At 33.2% G+C, this 22,516-nt stretch overlaps 1 protein-coding gene and 1 long non-coding RNA gene across 15 annotated transcripts in view; one reads left to right on the top strand and one right to left on the bottom strand.

The window, feature by feature from the left end:
- The window catches only part of LOC105143768 (band 7 protein AGAP004871), a 364,599-nt gene that overhangs the window by 251,439 nt on the left and 90,644 nt on the right, over positions 1-22,516 (bottom strand). The window lies entirely within an intron of this gene.
- Positions 1,891-8,719, top strand: LOC147908413 (uncharacterized). The gene is made up of 2 exons (XR_015546301.1): positions 1,891-5,910; positions 6,055-8,719. It is a non-coding gene; the product is annotated as an uncharacterized LOC147908413 (long non-coding RNA).

Here is a 22,516-nt window from a genome sequence, read left to right as displayed (position 1 = left end):
CAATCTAAAATAAAAAGTATTTTTCATTTTTACTACGTGGAGGTAGATGTCTATCCAGAACCTTTTTACTTTTTTTGTATTTTCATTTTTTGTTTTTTTTTTAATTTTTTGTACTTTTTACTTTTTATGTAAACGCGTGTGCGTGCGTGTGTGAGTGTGTGTGTGTGTGTGTGTTGTATTTAATGTACAGGGTTGGCCATATTCGACAGAAAGATGTTTTTTTTTTCAATCATGGGAAACGTCGTTGCTCGATCTAACATCTCTTTCCCATGATTGAAAAAAAAAACATCTTTCCGTCGAATATGGCCAACCCTGTATTAAGTGTTCAAACTGATGCCCGTGCAATGCTTGACAGTGTGCCATACGTATGTAAATACTTTCCTGAACATTTTGTAACATTTCTGGTGTGATTGAATTAGACACATTTATTATTCTTGCTCTTAATTCATTAATATCAGCGAGTTTAGTCTCAAACACTTTACTCTTCAAATATCCCCAATAAAAGTAGTCTAATGGTGCTAGGTCCGGTGATCTAGGTGGTCATTCAATCGAACCTCTTCTACCTATCCATTTATTATGAAATATTTCATTAAGATAATCTCGAGTAGCTACGGCAAAGTGAGCTGGGGCCCCATCTTGCTGAAACCAAACATGTTCAAAAGCGAGTCCAGTAATTTCTTGGATACGTGGCACGACTTCCGTTCGTAATAAATGCACGTAATTCTCCGCATTTATGTTCCCCTCGATAAAATACGGCCCAATAATATTCTGTCCTAAAATTCCTGCCCAAACATTTAGTTTTTTTGGGTGTTGTGTATGCGAATCTCTCATCCAATGAGGATTAACATCAGCCCAATATCGCATATTCTGACGATTGACAGATCCGCTCATTTCAAAAGTAGCCTCGTCAGAAAAACAAATCCAATTGAAAAATTGATTGTTTTCGTCATACCTCCTCATCATTTCATCGCAAAACTGTTCTGTCATAGTCATCTTCAGAGAATTCTTGGACGAGTCTTATTTTATATGGGTGGTAACCGTGTGTCTTCAAAATTTTTGCAACTGATTTTCGGTCGATATCATATTCCTGAGCTACTCTCGAAAGAGGATTATGCGGGTTTTCAATAATATTTTATAGAACCTGCATAGACATCATCATTAGTAGCTATCTTTGGTCTACCGGATCTTTGTTCATCGGTAACTAAACTAGTTCTCTCGAATCGTAAGACAGTTCGATGGACAGTAGATTTCGAAATAGGATCACGCGTAGGAAATTTGTTATTAAACAGATTGGGAACTTCTTCATAGGATCTCATTTTATCACCACACCCTCGCATTACGAGAATATGAATTCGCTCCGTATCAGTCAGACGCATATTCAATACAAGCGATTGGAACAATGCGACTATGAATAATTGGACGAAATTAATTTTACAAAGGTATCAGCACAAAAAACCAGAACGAAGTTTTATTTGCATAAATAACGACAGTTACGTACTTAATACGGATTCCACATACACAGATATCTTATTATTAGGTTTTACATTAAAATTCCGTACTATGTGTACTGCGAAATTGATTTCGATCAGCTCCTTCTTAAAAAGTATAAAATAAGAAAACGAATGCTACTGCGCTGCGAATACCGCATATGTATGTATGTATGTATGTATGTATACATACATAGACAGACAGACAGACACACACACACCCACCCACCCAGTCTTGGTCTTGGTCTTGGTAGTGGTCTTGGTCTTGGTAGTGGTCTTGGTCTTGGTAGTGGTCTTGGTCTTGGTAGTGGTCTTGGTCTTGGTAGTGGTATTGGTCTTGGTAGTGGTCTTGGTCTTGGTAGTGGTATTGGTCTTGGTAGTGGTCTTGATCTTGGTCTTGGTCTTGGTAGTGGTATTGGTCTTGGTAGTGGTCTTGGTCTTGGTAGTGGTCTTGGTCTTGGTAGTGGTTTAATTTCGAGGGAAGGAGCGGCACATCTCTCGTCATGCGCCGGACACAGTCTGTATCTACAATATGGCAACTTCTTTCCGTGTAGAACGTAAGCGTCAACAATTGACACAAAAAGATAAACTGAGCAAAAAATAAATTGTACATATAACATCTATCTCCACGTGGTAAAAATGAAAAATACTTTTTATTTTAAGTTGAAAAATGGCTAAGAGATGTTAAAATTGTGTGCTAAACAAACAACGTACATAAAAGGGGAAAATCATGAAACTTTCGTATTGAACATTTTCCCGCAATTTCGCCGAGATATTCTTGCCGTACCAGGACTTTTGGAACTTTCAGCTTGAAATGACCTTGACGTTGATTTCAAGGTTATGGTCAAGGTCATGTTCTGACGTAAAATTTCCCGCTCTTTCCAAATCCGCAATAAAAAATAGTGGTTCCCATTTAAAAAAGTGAACTTGACTTTGAAATGACCTTCAAAGTTGTAGTCAAGTAGTTGCAGTCGAATTCAGTATCACCATTAGATAGCCAGGGAAAAATCCTAAAACTTATGTATTTAACATTTTCCCAAAAAAATGCAATTCGCTGAAATACTTCACCGTTCCGGAACTTTTTCCCATCACTGTATATATAGGTATATATATATATATATCGATTCTGACTGAGTGGTCTCCAACAAGTTTTAGCCGTCAGTTGTCTTTTGTTAAGAAGTTGTTAGCAAAAAAAGTTCTGTTATATAACAGAAATTCTTTGCTTTAAAATAAATTTCCTGCTCTAAAAAGTTATTAACAGTGAGACAAAAATAATCAATATAATCGTTGGCGATATTCGCATTTTTCAGTATCTTATTATTAGTAATTAGTATCTTATTATACTTAATTAGTATCTTATTATTAGTTATTATTAATAAGATACTTATTAGTATCTTAATATTCGTAACTTAACAACTGGTTTCTTTGAAAACTTACTTTTAAGTAGATTGTTTTTCATTGCAGAAAAATGCGAGTATCACGAGCATCCCGATTATATTTAGCGATTTCAACGTCTCACTTTTAATATCCCAATGAATCATATATTCATGACAAGAAGGAAGACACAACATTTGATATGTATTTACATTTTTTTAAATCTACTTTATAACGTATACATGTTTTTGTAATATGAGAATCCAACATTTATTCCCTTGTGAAAATTGCCTCTATACTGCCATGTTTCTGAATAACTCCAGACATGGCTGAATCTCGCTATCCTAAATATTGTTATCCATGCAAGGCATTATATTTTTCCTATTCAGGAAGACGAGATACCAAATTAAGATTAGGTCCGTACGGTCTGTGCTTTTTGACTAATTAATCCCAAACCGGGCGCTATCAATAAATCCTGTACTTTTCTAGATGTTGTTCTAGTTGTTTTCTAGTCAGGATTTGTGACTGGAAATTATAATTAAAAAAGAAATAAGTCAATTATTGTAGTAAGTGGACAATTGAAATTAATATTTCTCACGCTCATTTGGATAGCCTAATGAATATTTTAAGATCACGCGCATTGAAAAATTTATCGAAATCGTCAAAAACGTTGTTAAACACTGTAATGACTTCTTATTCGATAGATGAATGATGGCTCCTCTCTTAGATGATGATGGCTTTTATGGAGAATTTGCCTATTTAAATATTGAACAAGGTCTAAGAAACTGTATTGACATCAACGTACATACGAAGGAGCTAATTGAACTCTAAATTAATATTGATGGACTCTCTTTATTTAAATCGAGTAAAAAATTTCTGACTAATACTATGTAGAGTTCATTTTAATCCGATGATATATAAGTCATTCCCCATTACCGTATACTCTAGGAATAATAAACCAAAAAATGTGTCAGAATATTTGAAAAAAATTTGTGGAAGAAGTAAATTATTTACAACCGAAAGGTACCAAAATATTAGGAAAGTTTCTGAAAATAAAAATTAAATGTTTTATTTGCGACACTCCAGCTCGTATCTACATCGAAGATATGAAAGGGTATAAAAGGTATATTCGAGATTTCATTCCTGTGAAAGATGTACCATCATCGGTGAGAAAGTTGATACAATTACGGGTTTTCACTGAAATGAACTGTCAAGAACGAATAGATATGTTATTTTGAAGTTTCAACAATCCAAATCATCATGTGAATGTTTTTCCAATTTTATTAATAGATCCACCAAGTGACATAATTTCTATTTTTGTTTTAGATTTTTATGCATTTATGTCTTGAAGTTACAAAAAAATGTTGCAATTGTGTACATTAGGTGAAAACATTAAATATAATAAAAAAAAAATTTAATAAAATGTTCAAAATAAATCAGGCTCAAAAAAGTGAATTATCTAGAAGATTATCTAGAAGCTATAAGAAAATATGTCCCAACAGAATTTCAACGAAAATCTAGAAGTTTGTCAAATCTTGCTCATTAGATAGCTACAGAGTTAATGTTTTTCTTGTTATATATTGTCCAATAGTCTTGAAAAATATTTTGGGCAAACAGTTTTATCAACATTTTTTATTATTACATACTTCATATAGAATTTTATGTAGTAAAAATAATGCCATATTAAATATTCTAATTCTGTAAAAGAATGTTTAATTGTTTTTGTTAATGAAAGATCTATTGATATGAAAGATCTATATAACATCTATATAACAAAATTTACAGGTAATGAATATACATAATTCACTACGGTAATGAATATACATAATTTCGTACATGTACCAGATGATGTCAAAAACATAAATTGTAAGATTCTAGATTTAAGTGCTTTTTGTTTGGAAAACTTTTTAGGAAAAATGAAGAAATTATTGCATTCACCGTATCGGCCTTTAGTACAATTTTGTAGGCAATTCAATGAATCAATGTTCAAAATTTGAACCTTATGATACAAAACGATAGTCAGATTATTAAGAAAAATGGAGAAGAAATAATAAAATTAAAATATAAATACATCTAAATGCATACTATAGCATATAAATGCATACATCTTACGAGTGAGAGCCCCAATGATATCATAATTCTTAAAAATAACGAAGTTTTAAAAGTCATGAAAACTTTTTTTATTAATCAAATTATTCATATCAAGGGCAAGATATTGCGTACAATAAATTGTGTATAATGAACCTTTTGAATCAAATATCACAAGAATGTGGGAAAGAGTACAGGAAATAACAACGTCAATAAATAACATTGCGATAAAATGGGATGAAATAAATAAAGCTCTTAAATTAGATCTTGATTTTGAACAAAATGATTATATGAAAACTTATTTTTAAGTTTACTATTTCAGTAATTGATGTCACAGGTATATATTTTGTTATCGGTAGATTGGCGTATCAATAAAACATCCTGTACATACCTTTAATTTAACAATTATTTTTAATATATGAAGATTAAAAGAACTTGTACATTTTATCCCTCTGTGTATCTATTTTATTTCACATCTAATGTTATTCCATTTATTCATCTGTATATTTTGTTTAACTCTTATGTTACATTTCTAATGTCGTGTCCATTTTGGTCCTTTATTTTTCAAAAAAAAAACTCATAATAAAATAAAACTCATTAATAATTTTAGAAACAAAAATAATTTTTATTATATCTTTTTGATGTTTAAATTTTCATTTACCTATTTTTAATCGAAACTAATTAATAATAAAAATTAATATTGATCCTTATTTAAAATATGTTAAAAGATTTTAATGTTAATAGATTTTGACGTTAAAAGATTGGATACGGGTCCACGGGCTTTGGACCACGACGACAATTAAGGGTGAAAGCCTGTTCTACAATAGAGTCGCAAGCCGTAAGAAATTAACTAATCATAGTCGATTATTTTAATTCAGATTCAATTGTAATTGAAAACAATCAATTGTAAACAATTTCTTACGGTTTACGACTTGCCATTCTATGGACTCTATTGTATTAGGTGTTGGAATTAATTCGTAGCATTTTTTAATGAAAGAATGTTATTTATTTCACATGAGCATTAAAAAATACATTAATGAAAGTACTTCCCATCACTTGTAAAACGCTACGAATTAATTCCAACACCTAATAGAACAAGCATAAGATGTACAGATATTTGAGGTTATTATATACAAAGTCTCCCCATACTTAATAGGCATGTAAGAATTAATACAAATACATGTATGTAAATATCACATCAAAATTAAAATAAACAAATATTTTATATTCGATCAGTCCAGTCCGTATTCATAGAGAAAAAAAGTTTCTTTATGGTATTTATTTATCCTACTTATCTACATGTATTCAGATATTTAGATTAGGACGGATAAAATCGACAAACATGTCTACTCGATTTATTCGAAAGTCGAAATTAGTTGCAGTGATGGGAAGGCGGATATGTTTTCCCGCTTCACAGTTCGCAATTGTTTTACAGAGCTGGGCTCTGTAAAAGACTTTCTAACAACGATTTCATGTGATTGATGTGAAGTGAAGTAGTGTGAATTCGTCAAATTGTTTCGATAATTGTGTCGATAATTTATATGTAAGGTAATTATATTTCTTTATAATTTGATGTAAGGTAATTGTATTTTTTTTTAATTTAATACTATATACTATAACCTCAGCAGCACATGTTTATTTTATATACGTTTCTTATACGTTTATAGAACATTAAATACGTTTAAGAAATGCCTACAAAACATGAACCAATAAGTGCTACTTGGAATACAACAACACTAAATTCGACAGTATATAATTCAATTTTCAGGTTATGAGAAAATATTTATAATATTAAAGATTTTTATAACTGTAGAAAAAGTTCAATGGTTATTATTATTATATTATTATATCACAATTTATGTTATTCCATTACATTTATAGAAAGCAGCATTGAAGTATTCATTTTCGCATGAATTTGAAATTTATATTAATATTTATTAAATCTTCCAATATATGTAAAATAATTATTATCATAGAATTATTAACATATAAGCGTAGCGTGTTCAAAATATTTTGAATACAGATGATGGAAGAAATACCATATATGCTTGTAGAATTTATAAAAAGAGAATCAAAAGGCAAAAAATCGATTGATATTGTTCCCAAAAAATAGATTACATTCGATTAAAAAAAGGAGAAATTTGTTGCTAAATTTATGGAACCACCTTATGAGAATGAAGATAGTTGATCGAACATTTGACTCGTACTTTAGCTGACGCACCAGAAGGCTAGCCCAAATATTCAGTAACGCTACGAAGAAAAGCGAGTAAGTTTGTGAGTAAGTATATGCAATGTGTATATAATAGTAATAAAAAAAACATATCATTCCATTAAAAAAAAATAGATTTGACCTTTTTTGACAAAAAAAGAGATAAATGAAACTCAATGAAAATCAAGAGATAAATGAAACTTTCACGAAACTTTCTTCCGAACGTGCAATATCTACTATCGACGAAGTGGAATTACCCCAAGACAGAATTTCTATTAATTTTCCTAGAAAATCTTTAACTGACTTTACATATTTTAATGATCAGTTGAATTTGGATGAATCTAACCGCAATTATTTCATATATAAAATATCCAAATATTGAAATTATTCAACTATATATTGGGTCATCTAAAAAGTATCCGCGATTTTTTCACTAGATGGTGTTGATGGTCATATATCGGGCAACACTAATCCGATTGTGTCAAATGAACGCGCGTCTGAAAGATGACATTTTAGATTACTTTTTTGTAAACAAAGTTTGATGATTCATCAATCGTGTCAAAAGTTATATTGGTTTGAAAATGAGTGAAATATCTGAAGAAATACGCTATGTGATGCTTTTTTACTACAAAAAAAGCAAAAACGCAGCACAAACATGCAGACAAATTTGTGAAGTTTACGGCGCGGATGTTGTAAGTGAACGCAGAACGCAACGTGGTTTGTTTGATTTCGTTCTGGAAATTTTGATGTCAAAGATCGACCTCGCTCTGGTCGGCCAGTCACTGAAAAAGTCGATGAAATTTTGCAACTGGTCAAGCAAGACCGGCACGTGAGCTGTCAGGAGATAGCCAATGCACTAAGAATCAACCATATGACAGTTTGGAATCATTTGAAAAAGGCTGGCAAAGAAACTCGATGTTTGGGTGCAACATGAATTAACGCAAAGAAATTTGATTGATCGAATTTCCAGCAAAACACTACTAAAACGCAACGAAATCGATCCATTTCTGAAGCAAATCATCACAGGCGATGAAAAATGAGTGAAATACAAGAATATTGTTCGTAAAAGATCATGGAATAAGCGTGGCGAACCACCACAAACGACTTCAAAGCTTGGATTGATGGCAAATAAGGTGATGCTGTGTGTATGGTGGGATTGGAAGGGAGTCGTCCATCATGAAGTGTTACCACATGGCCTAACGATTAATTCAGAGCTCTACTGTTCACAACTGGATAGATTACAGGAAGCGATTAAGGAAAAACGACCAGAATTGATTAACAGAAAAGGTGTTGTCTTCCATCATAACAACGCCAGACCACACATCTTTGATGACGCGCCAAAAATTGAGCGAGCTTGGTTGGGAAGTTTTGATGCATCCACCGTATAGTCCGGACCTTGCACCGTCTGACTACATTTGTTTCGATCTCTGCAGAACTCTCTTGATGGAAAAACATTGGCCGACAAAAGAGCTGCCGAAAATCACTTGAAAAAGTTTTTCGCCGATAAACCACAAAAGTTCTACACGGATGGAATTATGAAATTACCCGAAAAATAGCAAAAGGTTATAGATAATAATGGCCAATATATACTTGATTAAAATTGATTTTCAATAAAGAAAAATTTCATTCGAAAATTGAACAAAAAACCGCGGATACTTTTTAGATGACTCAATATTATATTATTTTATAATAATTATTAATTTATATTTTATTTAGATGGAAAATGCTAAACGGCAACTGGACCATATAAGTGTGTTTAAAAGCGCATTAAATATTATTTAAAAATATTTATCGCGGAATGTAGCAATGTTATGTACAGCGCAAAAGAAAATTGATGATAAACATGTTCTTAAAGATATTGTTTTTGGCAATCTCCTATTAGATTAGAAAATAATTTTGAAATCGTTTCTCTCTTTCTTGAAATATAACATAAATAATAAGTAGATGTATTATGATTGACATTTTTCTATATTATTTTAGATATCCTTATAATGAATCACATGCAAATGGACGCTAGTTAAAAGAGAAGGATGCCTATTCAGCAGTGTTGTTTCAAATGCTAAAGATTGGATGGATATCGCTTTAACAGACAAAAAAAAATTAGAAGATAATGTAAGATTTCAGACGCATTAAGAATGAGAACAAGAAACGAATAATTTCCTAAAAATCATTACAAAAATTAATCATATATATATATACGTTTCTTTCTTTCAATTGTTTTTATGATATTACAAATTTATAAAATTAATATATTATATATTTTATATATACAATATTTTATATATATATATTACATATTTTATGATGTATATTATATATATAAGGAGATTGAGATATATATATAAAACGCCGCCGCATCCGTGGTGGCGATGGATACGCCGGCGAGGGGACGGAAGTTGTCGGCTGCGCACAGAGTATGTGATAATGCTGGCGACGGCGGGGGGCAGGAAGCAGGAAGCATGGTTCCACCTCTGAGCTCTCCCCCCTGGGCCCCCCGCCTAGCCTGACGCTGGAGAGCGCTTCGAAAGATGCGCGCGCTCTGATGCCCCCCCCCCCCGCTCGAGCGTTAAATTTTAAGCGTTTTTTTTAAATCAACTATCAAATTTAATTTAGTTTCTCTGCATTTACACTATATCGCTCAAAAGTCTTTTGACAACAACATTTTTCAAAATTATTTTATTATTTGTAATTTTACATATTATCTCATATTATATAAAATAAACTATAAACAAAATATTATAAGATAAGAACAAAATTAACTTTTTATATTTATTGTCTAATATCATGAAAAACAAAATGTATTTTGTTAAAGCTCATGAATGTTTTGACGTGAAATAAAGTCATTAAAGGTAATGCAAATATAAGAAAAAATTATGATATTTTGAACGAAAATAACACATAAAAATCTATTTTGACATTATAATTTTAATATTTTATTACGTAATCACTTGCTTTACATCTTCTAGGCATAGATTCAATAAGTTTTAATATTTTATTTTGAGGAATTTTTTGTTATTCACTTTGCAAAGCAAAAAAGAAATCATCTAAATTAGAAAAATTTCTTATTCTAACTCTAGTTCATTCCATGAATGTTCAATCGAATTTAAATCCGGACTTTGACTAGGCCATTCTAAAACATTTATCTTCTTTTGAGTAAAATATTGCAATAGAAATTTAGAGCGATGTTTTGGATCATTATCTTGTTGGAATATCCAATTTCGAGGCATATTCCTTCTTGCATAAGAAAGCATATGTTTATTTAAAATATCTTTATAAAATGATTCATAATGTTTTCTATACGACATAGAGGACCAACACTTCTATTAGAGAAGCATCCCCACACCATAACATATTCTTCCCCATATTTTATGGTAGATACTTGGTAACGCACTTTGAATCTCTCGTTCTTAGGACGACGAATATACTTATGCTATCAGAGGACACTAAATTGAATTTGCTTTCATCGCATAATTCCACTCTGGACCACTCTTCAGTTGTTCAATTATAATGAATCTTCGCAAAAGCAATTCTAGCTCTTCTATTTTTAGCAATAATAAAACGTTTTTGCTTGAACGACGACCTAGCAGTCCTTGATCGACTAATCGACGCTTTACAGTGGAAACATGAACGTCCACTCCATAATTCTACTGTAAATCATTAGTAATTTATCACGCAGTTTTGCGAGGGTCAGCAATTGATTGTCCCTTTATTATTTTATTCTCTATTTTCCTAGGTCGAAATTTGTTATTAACATGGCCTCGGATTCTATATAGACGATTCCAGACACTTATTAATTAACGAGATATCCCAAAATTACGGGCAACCTCAGCTTGATTGCATCCGATTTTTAACGCACGGATTGCAGCCTTAAAATCTATTGAGTACTCCTTATGTATTTTTGTCATATTCTCTATAAGAAAATGTTAAACAATAATTAAACACACACGCACACGCACACACACACACAACAATCTATACTCTTATACTTAATGTCTAAACGTAACTTTTAGCAAAAAACACGTAAAAGATTTTTAAACCATCTTTTAAATGCAATTTCGTGGCAAAAAATGTCTTTATGAAAATCTATTAATTTTGCTGTACTGCAGTAAACACTATTCTCATATAATATGAACATAGCTAACAATTAAATTGAGCGAAACAATGTTATCAACTTTACTCATGAAAAATTATTTGTCAAAAGACTTTTGAGCGCTAATGTATATGAGTTCACAAGCATTAATCTTTTTTTATATAATAATTACTCTTACAAAAAAATTAGAGAAAATTTAACTTAATAATGTAAAAGCCATTATGCATTTGGAGCTTAAAGACGCATACTATCATCTACATTATGCTAAAACCAATATTTTTAATTTTACTCATCTCTATGATCCATAATATCTTGCCAACTTTCATGGAATGTGAATTTTTTAAATATTTGGACAATTTAAACAATTTTTTTCGAGCAAATAATTGTAAAATTGACAAGAAAATTGATTGATTGAGATTAAAAGATTTAAGATTAAAGAAGTCTCAAATAAAACCGATTTCTTATGTTTGTTTAACTTCTATCAACGATTGTCAAAATAACGTGCTTAGCATAATATTAATTTTGACAATAGGGAATTAAGTCACAATACAGAAATAATACATATTTTCTCTGAGAATTTCTGAGAGGCTGCTTCTCTTGATATTTTAAATGAAAAATGGTTCGTTAATCTGAGCGACGTTGATATTCCTATCGAGGTACAATATTTACTGCAATTAGATGAGGGATTTGGATTCTCTGTCAGTAAAAATAACATTGATTGAACACACACGCACGCACGCACGCACGCACGCACGCACGCACGCACACAGAGTTGAATTTATAAAACATATTGAAAATAAGATACATATATGATCGTTCTGATAAGATTATCAATTTTGTTAGAAATAATTCAATTACTATTACTTCTTAAAAAATTTTATAAGGAATTTCCTTAATAAATCTAATAATAAATTAATTTGTAATTGGTTAAATAAGGCATGTAATTAGTTAACTAAGGCATTTTTTAAATAACTATTGGTCACTATTGCTGACAAAGAGAATGTCACGGTTGTTTTGATAAAGACAATTACATATCAAGAATGAAGAAGATTCTCTCGGATAACGATACATATGAAAAAATCGATAAAGATCCTACTAAGAAATTAATTTGTGACTTGCGTTCCTTGTTAGATGGAAAGGTAGACACGTTAGTGACGATTTTACATATCAAACGATTTTACACGTTACTCACGACTGATGGTAACATTCCCAGAGTATATGGATTAACAAAGATCTATAAACAGGATAACCCCCTAAGAATTATCGTGTTATTTGTTAATAGCCCATTATATTATTTTTCATTGTACATAATATTTTCATCTGCATAATATCATTAACGATTCTATATGTGAAGCTCCTAGCCTTTCATCTTATCGAAAAACTAAAGAATGTTCGTTTCTAGTTTAAAATCTTTGGGACTCCTATGGGATCACCTTTGTCCCCAATCGTTATTAATATGGTTATGCAGGACTTGGAGGAAATTGCAATTAGGAAGTTACCTGTACGGTTGTTGTTTTATTTTGGTTGATGTTTTATATGGATGACATCATTTTAGCGACTCCATCAGAGAGCATTAATTATATTTTGGAAATTTTTTACTCTTTACACATTAGATTGCAATTTACTATGAAGGTTGGCATTGATAGTAGATTAATGATAAGTTTTTTAGATTGTTATTGATACAGAGCCTTGTTTTTCACAAATATCGCAAAACAACTGCAGACTTTTTGCGGCAGATGTCTCAATTTTAACTCACAACATCTGCTTTGTCACAAAAGAGGCGTAATCTATGGATTTGTGGATAAAATAATACGCTTACGTCATCCGTTTTCAGCAAACTAATCTAATTAATGCTATCAACACTTTTTAAAATAATGGATATCCATTACAATTCATCTTTTCCTCTATGTAAAAAAGAAATAAATTTTACAATATATATAGATAATACTAACAGAACTGTTAACAAAAAAGTTAAGAAGAAATTTTTCACAATTCCTTACGTGAAATCCAATCTGAGATACTCTCCAATTGTTAATATGTTCAACTGTAAATTAGCTTATTCTATTCCAAATTCGCTTAAAAATTTAATAAAAAAAGGAAAGGATGAGTTGGATCCATTATGCAATCAAAACGTAATTTATACAATAAGATCTCTTGTAATGATTGCGATGCTAGTTACGTGGATCAAACAAAAAGACAATTAAAGATAAGATTATAGGAACATGCTTCCGATATTGATAGGGCTAAATCGCCATTGGTGATATCCAATCACTGCATTGATCATAATTACAATTTTAAATGGGATAACATTGTAATTTTTGACATTGAATCTTCTTACAACAAGAGATTAATACTGGAAATGGTTTATATAAAAAGACAGAAACATGGGATTAACAAACAAAATGATACGGAATCTCTGTTGAAACATATTCTAACATCAAACATTCCCTTTTCCCTTCTTAATATTTCTCTCCTCCTCCCTTCCACATATTATTGTCTCCACGTCTATTTGTTTCCTTTTTAACTCATAACGTTGTTAGATACTGTCGATACTATACGTTTCTGTGCTCTAATACAGCACAATGGCTTATAAAAGTTATATCCATTGCATTATTCTTTTAATTATTCTTTAATTTTTAACTCACAACAGTTTGATTGAAGAAGGTATTTATAATTTTGTATTTTAATATGTACTGATTGACTTGTTCATTTTTAATCTACAATTGATATTAATGTTAACATGAAAAACCATTAAAATTAACATTGACATTAATGTTAACTCTAACAATTTTTCTATGTATTATGTTTTAAAAAATGTTTTCTTCCGTTTGTCTACTGTTAATTATTGTTAGTGGTTTGTATACTATAATTATTTATTAATTGTATTCGTAATTTAACAATTGGTTTCTTTGAAAACTTTCTTTTAAACAGATTGCTTTTCATTAAAGAATTGCGAGTATCACGAGCGTCCCGATTATATTGAGCGATTTCAACGTCTCACTTTTAATATCTCAATGAACTATATATTCGTAACAAAGAAGGAAGACATAAGCATTTGATACGTATCTACATTTTTTTAAATCTATTTTATAACATACAGAATACTGTTTTTGTAATATAAGAATCCGACATTTATTGTAACATTATTATTCTAACATTGAGAATGACCCGATCGGCGTCGAAACGTTTGTACTTTTTACTAATCTAGTTTCAAATATTAAACTTTTAGATATTAATTTTAATTGACTATCTATGTTGTGTCCTTGTTAGTATCTATATTTGATTTATTTTAATTGAGTCATTCTATTATACTAATTTATATATAAAGGATCCCACATGTTTTTTATGCAAAAAGTGGTTCTCGATGGATTTGGCTGAAATTTTGGTAATTTATAGATTATGTGATCCTGATGAAAAATTGTTATTGTCCTAACTTGATTCATTGCACCGTTTGATCTCTAGAGGTCGTTGAAGATAGGGAATAGGCGACTGCCACTGCCGCCGTGCAGTAAGCAACTATAAATCAATTTCTTCTTTCCTTCACCCTCACCATTCTCCTACCTGTCCCCACCACTCATCCCCTCCTCTCTCCACCCCACGCATATCTTCTCTCCTCTCCTCTCAAAGCGAGTGAGTGATGAATTCATAATTATTCGCAGATCTGCACAATGAAATACATAGCGTAACATAATAATAGGGATGTATCATTCTGTCGTCCATGTCAGGAAATCATTCTACTTCGTAGACAAAGCTGAAAATTGATCTAAGATCCTCACATCCAATATTTAGGAATCTCTGAGAGATACCATATATTAAACTCGTTGTATTTCTATTATTATTCCCGAATTATTCCAAAGATCTTCTATCTGATAAATGTTTGCTATAGTTTGTATTTTCTTATCTTGCACGGTTTATACTAAAAACATTTCTATTTGATGATCTCATTTTTTGAATATACATACATTATTTCTTCCTAGCGTATTTCAATTATAACTTATTATGGCTTGGAGAAATCGTTTGAAATGTTATATGTGCAATAAAGATTTTATATGAAATCAAATAAATCGAATAGATGGAGATAGAAATGCGGATAAACGTGAAATTGCTATCTGTAGACGTAATGAATTTTAGAGACCATCTTAGTAACAAATCTTACGAGAATTTGTATCACTTATAATCAATCTGTTCGCAACGAAATAATAGAAATAGAACACGATCTTACTTGCTTACGATTCAATGTATTAACACAAGTACTGAATCGTACTTGTATGATTTATAATTCTGATGCCGATGTCCACAGAATTACGCTTCAATGCAGAGTAAACGTTTTCGTTTTGATATTTTTTTATTCCAGAAGATATTCCATGTCAGGTCATGTCAACATCATTTAGATGATCAAGGTTTCTTTCTTCAGACATTGCTACCTGATTTATGGTCCATTAACAGACCTTACGTCTATTAAAGGACCACAGCTTCGAATGTTCCTGCAAGGACTTCGAAATGTGGCAAGAAATCAAAGAAGATTCGTTGATGAGAACAGTTTTACAGATGTTGAATTCTAATCTTTCTCTCCGGTAACGAAACAGAAGTTCCTTGAACTATTCGATTATTGCGATAGAGTGCCTTTTCGAGACAGTTACCGCTATGTTTCTTGAAAAAAGACTTGTTAATGTTCTTATGCAAGATGCGACAAGAACTCTCTGACGATTTTCTTGAAGTTATCTTTGCGTATTCTACCAGACAAGCAATTTAATACGAGGGGTATCCAGAAAATAAGTTCCGTTTGTATTATACGTTTAGTAAGGTCGATGTATGAGCGAGCTGGCAACACAGCATTGAAGAGGGGAAGCTACCGAATAGAATGAGCGGTGTTCGGCGTCAGTAGCTCGTGAAACACGGTCAGGAGAGGTTATCAAAATGGAGTCCTCCACTTCGCGTCCCGCCACCTCCATTCCGATTCCTTCTCGAGTTGTTTTGCACGGCATCATTCAGTTTCTTTTTGCTCAAGATTTTAAATCGGTTGATATTCACAAACAGCTTGTTTCTGTATATGGAGAGAGTGTGATGAGTGAATCTATGGTGCGGAGATGGGTCCGAGAATTTAAGGCAGGAAGACTTGAAGACGAAAGTGGGAGAGGCAGACCCTCCCTTATCACGGATGAGTTGACGACAAAAATTGAAAATGCGATTCGCAATGATCGTCGTTTAACTTTAGATGAACTCCACAACCTTTTTCCAGAGATATCCCGAAGTCTTATCCATGAGATCGTTTCAGAAAAACTCGAATTTCGGCCGCACGTCGCTGCTTCAACAACTGCACTTTTGAATCAGTTTAGTTGGGATGTTTTGACCCACCCACCGTATAGCCCGGATCTAGCACCATCGGACTACCATCTTTTTACGAAACTGAAGGAGTCCTTGGCCGGAAAACGCTTCCAAAGCGACGAGGAAGTTCAGACAGCTGTAACTAACTGGACTAAAGAACTGGCGGGAAGTTTCTATGCAGAAGGGATTTCGAAGCTTGTTTCCAGATATACAAAATGTATTGAGATTGACGGGAATTATGTAGAAAAAGACTAGAAGTTGTCAAGTATTATCCATGTAAATTTTAGATTTTTTCAATAAAAACTTTATTTGTAAAAAAAACGGAACTTATTTTCTGGATACCCCTCGTAGTTTCCATTGTCCGACAATCTCTGATGCAATGTTTTATTCCGACAAACATCGTTTAGTGGTTTAGATGCAATCATAAGGAGAAATTATATCCAAAGACATATAACTGATTTCGCCAACGAATTATACAATTCCGAATCACATATTTCTAATGTAATCGCGTACATTTATAGCTACATTTCTAAGAGTAGCAATTTTCGTACTCTTCGACAATCATTTTGTCTTCATAAGAGGCGACATTTACTCAAACCTGTGTTGATATTCATTGGTAGTCGCATTCAATAACATACTCGATATTCAAGATCCATATTATTCAATCCACATATTATCCATATATAGACAATCAAAACAATGAAGCTGCGATCCTCCAGAATGAATTTCATAAGGATGTTGAGAAAATGCGAGAATTGATTCCAAAAAGGTAATCTAATAGTAGTAAATAGAGGGCATCGGATGCTACAGAGCTACTTAGTCGCCTTAGAATTCGATTTAAATACCAGCACTTCTCCAACCTAGCCAAAATCAACTCCCTACAGATGAAGCTAATGATTCACGAGTAATCACTAAAACGAGATGGATCGTGAAAGCCAGAAATGGCCACATCAAATCTATCTTTAAATTCTTTCAGCAGACAATATCATTCCTGCATCTTCCTAATTTAGGTGATTTCTATTGCATTGCCGGTGCGATAATCAATAGGTATCATCCTTCCGTTCAAATGGAAGGAGCTAATGGAGAATTGACTTGTCAGTTACTAGAAAAAGCAAATGAAATAAATGTCGTTCAAGCACTTACGGAAATTGAACATTTAAACACTCGTAAAGCTCAAATGTAGGTTAAATACCCTTAAACCGCTTAAATACCCAACATATTCCCAATCTTGGACTTAGATTTCTTGAGAGATCATACTATTGGCATTTACCAAATCCATTTGGCACCATCGTATATACAGAATAAGTTACAAAGAGAGGAATCAAAGAAATTCTAGCTTAAAATGTTGAGGGATATACAGATAATATCACAATCTGGTTTAATAATAAGGGTAGAGTACTCTCGAGTCCGTAATGAAACGAAATATCAATTACGTACCAATCCACACACGATGATATGAATGATAGTATGGATGTTCAGGACCCTCCCATTCAAGATTACTATTGCGATTGTAAATCGAGTGCATCAACTCTGGGTATATACATTGCGAGTGTTTTATACTTGTTGTGTTTACACAGGTACATATGATACGCATGAACTACATTTTCGGTACCCTTCATCGAGACTCCTCCATGTTACCTGCGATGTAGCGAATAGACCATTGCAAGAAAATCCCAATAATGCACCCGATATTACATGAATTCAAGACAGAACATGAGTTCAAATGTCAATAACATCTTATATATTATCGATAACAAAAATCAATAACATCTTATAGCTATTCATTTTTCTACACACGCACATTGGGCAGAGAGAGTTTGGAGTCGTTTAATACTGCTTGAGTGACGAACCGTAGGATCTATGCCGCGTTACACACACACACACACACACACACACACACACACACACACACACACACACACACACATACATACACACGCGCACACAGTGTAATAACTTACCCCATTGAAAAATAATTTTTTTCTACAGAATGATGCACCGACTTCTATAAATAAATAGACTGCCGACTTCGTTTCCATGTTTGAAGACAGCGCTGGGCAGCGTTATATTTGTGTTCACTTACTCTTACAATAAATCACACGAATAATGATGTTAGTGTTTTCACATAAATTTACGCGATATTCACAAGGACGCATACATACGCATATGTAAAAATTGGAACAAGAACAGCTTGGAATCAAATTCATCTCTTTCTATCATATTGAGTCAACAGTCTAGTTATAAAAGTCTGTGCGATCCTTACAAAAAAAAAAGATAAAATAATCCATCCACCCATTTGATTTCCCCATTTGATGAAATTTCCCCATCTGGAATACGGCGGATGTGACAGGACATCCAAATTAAGCGCTTCTAACGTTTCCTTGACCGATTTCGCAACATGTGGCTGAGCATTGTCGTGTCTTTTCGCTGGAAAATCACTTTGTCGTGTCTTTTCGCATAATCTGACCGTTTTTGCTTCAATGCTCGGTTCAATTGCATCAATTGTTGTTGATAGCATTCCCCGGTAATGGTTTCATTGGAGTAGCTTATAATATACTACACCCAGTTGATCTCTCCAAATACAAAGCATGAACTTGGCGCCATGAATATTCGGCTTTGCCATCGATGTTGATGGCCTGCACTATGATTTTTTGCGCTTCGAATTATCATAGCGTATTCCTTTTTTCACCCGTCACAATACGATGCAAAAAACTCTTTCTTCTGTGTCTTTGAAGAAATAATTCACAGGTCATTTTGCGCTTTTCAGCGTCCCTCGGCTTCAACTCATACAGTACTCAATTTCCTTGTTTTTGAATCATTCCAATGGCTTTCAAATGTCTGGAAATCGTTGATCGATCAACATTTAATGATTCTGCAAATTCTTCTTGCGTTTTACTCGTGTCTTGATCGAGTAAAGCTTTTATTTCCTCATCTTCAAACTTTTTCGGCTGGCCTGGACGTTCCTTGTTTTCCATGTCAAAATCATCTTTTTTAATAGTATCGAAATCATAAGTTGAAATCGATAGAGTATAATCATCATAAGCTGCCAACAGCATTCGTTGACTTTTAGCAGTCCTTTTTTTCGAATAGAAGCAAGAAAGCAATGCTTCCCGCAAATTGCGTTTTGTTGGCACATAATTCAACATATTCAATGCTCAAAAAAACAATGTTGTTTATACTTCGGCAAAATGACACATACTGAAAACCAAATGATGCTTTGAACATGAAGGAACAATATGGTCCGATGTGATAGTACTAATTACTCCATTTCTTGAAAATCCTTTAAAATCAATATTATTTTCTGCGACATTATCTACATCGACTACGTTAGCGATTTGTAACGTCGCCAAAGGTCATTCAGCTTTTTGATAATTTTCTATAAAATATTATAACATATTATTCTTATGTAAATTATCATAATCAAGCAAGGAAATAAGAAAGTAATACTCCGTAATATTGTGGACACTCTGTAATATTGCTACTGAAAATCCTTTTCCTCTTTAAGAGTCTCTTGTAGTCGTTGTGGCAGTGGCAACATTGGATCATGATGTCATAAGTGAAAAATGACACGTTAAAGTTTCTTGCATAACATTTGTAAATAAAGAAAATTAAGATAAAACCAAATAATGAGATTGATTTAAAATACTTGTAAAAATGAGTGAAGATTATCTTTACTTCCCTTGACCTCTTCTGAGTCAGTAAATAGTGGTAAAAGAGAGAAACGCGATATGAAAACAAGCTACGCATGCGCATTGAATAAATTTTGATAAATTGCTCGATTTTCTCGTACCTTTTACAATTATTTACTGACTATCAGGGATGTTAAAGACAATCTTCATCCATTTTTACAAGTGTTACAAGAACCGACCAACAGGCGAACATTCCTCTCTCTTTAGACTGTAAAAGGGGAACGCATTGTTCTTGTTGTTCAGCATAGCCGACGCTCGGCCGTAGGGATATGTATGATTACTACATCATGGGGATATGTATGTTTGATGGCTGTAGACTGTAGTCGATGATTATACATACCGAAGAGATTAAAAAATCGGATTAAAAAATCCGAACCGAAAAATTGGACTGAAACCTAACTGAAAAACATTTACGGCCCGGTTATGTGTAGGATAGCTACCGATTCCAACTCACTATGTGTTAGTGCGTATACGTATGCGATGTGTGTGTGTGTGTGTGTGTGTGTGTGTGTGTGTGTGAGGGAGTCAGGGAGAGGAAAGTGTCTCACAGACGTTGGGAAGGCGGAAGCATGTCGCCGGGATCCATAATAAAAGAGGAAGAGTTCGTTTCTTCTCTTTCTTACTCATTGCGTTTTCTCTTTAACCCATTATCCTCTCTCTTCTCGGTGGTTTGACCCTGTGCGTTTCGCGACTCGCGATCTATCGTTCTGAATTCGAGTTTTATCGGCGCCCTACATAATATCAGCTTGTTCCTATTAGGCTCGAGGCTATCTAACCACTTGATAGTCTCAGGATTATGGATGAGCCAATAAGTTTTTTAACTTACGCAGGGAGGATGCCATCCAGATTGAAAGCTCGGCGCCCTGCCTCAGGGCTAGGCCCGTGATCAGGTTGCCAAGCGATTCCTGTGGAGTGTCCCCGGGAAGTAGCGTCCCGGCGGCACCCGAAGCGCTGGCCGACCAATGTCGCGCGTGTAGGCGACACAAAGTGGGAGTAGCCTAGGCTACGAAGATCCAACCGATGCTTTAGATTGGTACCGCGGGGACTATAGCAGTTACCCCCGCCCAGTCATGGGTAGGATTCGCGGTGATAGTGATTGATAACTACATGCTGGCTAGGGGCCTCTAGCCTTACCCCGACGGATGAGCTGCGTATCATGCTCGGGAATCAGCCTGCTTAGCTGATAGAACGTGGATAGTCGCTCGTCCCAAGCAGTGAGTTGCTTGTTGGGATCTACATCTCGCGAGCGCGACTGGGAGTCTCGGCATAACCGTGACGCGCTGATTGGACGTATTCCATATCCTGCGCCCATGAGGGTCATGTGAGTTAAGCTTAAATGCAGGTATCGCACGTTAAATACTCACTCTCTTCTGTCCTCTCTCTCCTACCCATTGTAGGATGCAGTTCTCTCTCTTACCCGTTGCAATCCTATACTTATTATTTGCGCTCTCTCTCACGTTATCTTTTCTTCTTGCACGCGATTTAATTAAATAGATATGATAAATATTTTATGAATTTTTAATGGTACGACTTAGTAACTAATTATGATAATATTTTTATGAATTTTAATAATATAACCTAACACTAATTAGTAATATAACACTAATTATGATAATATTTTTTTTAGTAATGTAGTACAAAAATGATCAAGCACACTTTCTTATCGACTAATTCAATACTTACTGAATCGTACTGAACAGCTATAATTAACTGATTCTTAATTATAGGGAAAGAAATTAAAACATACTTAAAAAATTTCATGTTTTATTTTAAATTTGATACATTTCTTTTTGGCGTTGCGACCACCAGTTGTATATTTTAAATACATTTCGTAACGCACATTTCGCACAGAACAAAGTTTTTCATATTCAATATGGATACGATATATATGTTTGTTTATGATTGTTTGGATATGATATGAATGTTTATACGTACAGAAACGTACATATCATATAAAACAGCGGTTTCGTATTTGTCAAAATCTAGATTCAGATCATCGTACGGATAAAATTCAGAATTTAAATAAAGTTTGATATTGTTTAATTTACAATAATCGAAGTAAGTTTTAGTTGCTTTCATAATGTATTTTTTAGCAGTTTGCGGAGCAAAGAGAACATATCTAAGTTTTTCCAGCTGAGTTTTGGTAGCCCACGAATGCTTTGTCATGTTTTGCAATAAGGGATACTCATACAAATCCCATGAACGGAAACTCATACTTAGATATCGTCCGCTTTCCAAAGTACGCAGCATAAAT

This window comes from Acromyrmex echinatior, chromosome 10, assembly GCF_024713525.1.
Source record: "Acromyrmex echinatior isolate Ae372 chromosome 10, ASM2471352v2, whole genome shotgun sequence".
Taxonomy (NCBI): Eukaryota; Metazoa; Arthropoda; class Insecta; order Hymenoptera; family Formicidae; genus Acromyrmex; species Acromyrmex echinatior.
The sequence above is the reverse complement of the archived record's forward strand: the minus strand, read 5'-3'. Positions and strand labels throughout refer to the sequence as shown.